A 2,788-nucleotide genomic window follows, 5' to 3' on the forward strand; every position below is an offset into this window, starting at 1 on the left:
ATGGGGTTGAGATCTGGAGACTGGCTAGGCCACTCCAGGACCTTGAAATGCTTCTTACGAATCCACTCCTTCGTTGCCCGGGCGGTATGTTTGGGATCATTGTCATGTTGGAAGACCCAGCCACGTTTCATCTTCAATGCCCTTGCTGATGGAAGGAGGTTTGCACTCAAAATCTCACGCTACATGGCCCCATTCATTCTGTCCTGTACATGGATCAGTCGTCCTGGTCCCTTTGCGGAGAAACAGCCCCAAAGCATGATGTTGCCACCCCCATGCTTCACAGTAGGTATAGTGTTCTTTGGCTGCAACTCAGCATTCTCTCTCCTCCAAACACGACGAGTTGGGTTTCTACCAAACAGTTCTATTTTGGTTTCATTTGACCATATGACATTCTCCCAGTCCTCTTCTGGATCATCCAAATGCTCTCTAGCAAACTTCAGATGGGCCCGGACATGTACTGGCTTAAGCAGGGGGACACGTCTGGCACTGCAGGATCTGAGTCCCTGGCGGCATAGTGTGTTACTGATGGTAGCCTTTGTTACGTTGGTCCCAGCTCTCTGCAGGTCATTCACTAAGTCCCCCTGTGTGGTCCTGGGATTTTTGCTCACCGTTCTTGTGATCATTTTGACCCCACGGGGTGAGATCTTGCGTGGAGCCCCAGATTGAGGGAGATTATCAGTGGTCTTGTATGTCTTTCATTTTCTAATTATTGCTCCCACAGTTGATTTGTTCACACCAAGCTGCTTGCCTATTGCAGATTCAGTCTTCCCAGCCTGGTGCAGGTCTACAATTTTGTTTCTGGTGTCCTTCGACAGCTCTTTGGTCTTTACCATAGTGGAGTTTCCTACCAAACAGCAAGAATGATGATGGAGCACTCCTATTGGACACTAATAAGAACAGATACTACACTTGATTTTAGCCAAAAAACAAAAATCATATAAAAGTCTTACCTCCAAAAAGGCAGGGAAAAAGTTGAGGAGTGCTTGTGCACAGTGGTCTATGCTGTGAGTGATGTCAGTGCTGAGGTGTCACAGGTTGATTTTATCACGAAAAACGGGACAGGAAGGTTTAAAAATTAAGTGGAACTGTTGAGAGCCAGGTGGCAATTTCAGTTGTTCCTTTGTCACAATTCTCCCCATGAAATGAGTGAAAGGGACAAGGTGACACTCAAAAGAGGAGCCAATGTTCTAGGTCTGTATAGGTGGCTGTATTATTCTATTCAGTACCCAAGCAACTCCAGTTAAGAAAGGTTACATATCAAAATGTGTTGACCATAAAAGGCATCAAGTGATAGAGTCAGTGTTCAGAGATTTGGACACATGAATTGTGTCATAACTTGTTTTAGAAATATTGTTCTGTCACTATCAGACACAGTACAAGAACTGGGAAAAGCCATAGCAAAATGGGATGGCCAAAAAAGACATTAAATTGCATTACACCATACAAGTTTTGTTTTTTGCTTTTTTTACAAGAGACTGGGTATACCAGAGGAGGGAGTAACTCTGATCCAGATAATGAGCACTTTTGGATATTGGACTCACAGAACACATTAGCATTGAAGTTAACATACATTATTATTTACCTTCATTATTTACTGAGATACATTTTCACTAGAGACTATTAGAAGCTGGGTTATACCAGAGGTTGTACCACTGCTCTACACTTTGGGTAGAGCTCTGCAACTAACTGATCAGTCTGGAAAGTGCCAAATGCAGAACCTATAAGGCAGATTTAACATATCTGCGGTATTGGGAGAAACTAGAAACTGGGTACACCAGAAATTGTACCAGTACTCTAAAATGGAGAGCTCTCTGCAACTAACATACAGTATGCACAGAGCTGGAAAGAGCTTATAGTGCAGAAACCACCTACCAAGATATCAACGTCACAGGGAGACACTGTGACATATTGTAACTCTGGTCTTATAAAGCATTTTGCTGCTAACAGACCAATACATATATGTGTCTGGGGAGTGCCACTTGCAGAGCTCAGTGCCTGGGGATCACACTACAAGGTAGCCCACAATGTTCAGTCCATGGCTCCTGTTGTAAAGCTCTGTGCAAACTGTTGGCACAATATAAATGTTTTATAATAAGAATGGCTACCGCCAGTAAGTGTTCAATAACTGTGGTTCTAAATCCTGTGATTTCCATTGATGCCCCTGGGTGCCATGCTCTTTACCAGCCAATTTAAGTCCTCCTGATATAAATGACAGATTGAGGTACTATTTAAAAGGATTTTAACCGCTTTCCCCCGCCCTATAGCAGACATACTGCTACAGGGTGTCAGGGGTGCGCAAAATCACACATATATGTGATTTTGCATTTCTGGGTAGGGTGCGTGAGCAAGCTGTGTGTGCGCTCTACCTGCACCGCCATTGGCAGCCTCGGCTGTCAATCACCGGGTCCCGGCCTGTGATTCCCCACTGGTACCTGGCAATCTCCGTATATCACGGACGGGGGAGAGACCTGTACAATGCATCCAGAAAGTATTCACAGCGCTTAACTTTTGCCACATTTTATGTTACAGCCTTATTCCAAAATGGATTGAATTATTTTTTTCCCTCAACAGTCTACAAACAATACCCCATAATGACAACATGAAAGAAGTTTGTTTTGAAATCTTTACATCTTATTAAAAATAAAACATGAAAAAAACCACACATACATAAGTATTCACAGCCTTTGCTCAATACTTTGTTGAAGCATCTTTAGCACCAATTACAGCCTCGAGTCGTTTTGAGTATGATGCTACAAGCTTGGCACACCTATTTTTGGGCAATTCCTCC

At 43.4% G+C, this 2,788-nt stretch overlaps 1 pseudogene; it reads right to left on the minus strand.

The window, feature by feature from the left end:
• Nucleotides 1-834: 834 nt before the first annotated feature.
• Nucleotides 835-939, minus strand: LOC149449409 (U2 spliceosomal RNA; annotated as a pseudogene).
• Nucleotides 940-2,788: the final 1,849 nt, after the last annotated feature.

The sequence above is a fragment of the Staurois parvus genome, unplaced genomic scaffold (assembly GCF_062004578.1).
Source record: "Staurois parvus isolate SC_StPar_1 unplaced genomic scaffold, SC_StPar_1.0 ptg000619l, whole genome shotgun sequence".
Classification (NCBI taxonomy): Eukaryota; Metazoa; Chordata; class Amphibia; order Anura; family Ranidae; genus Staurois; species Staurois parvus.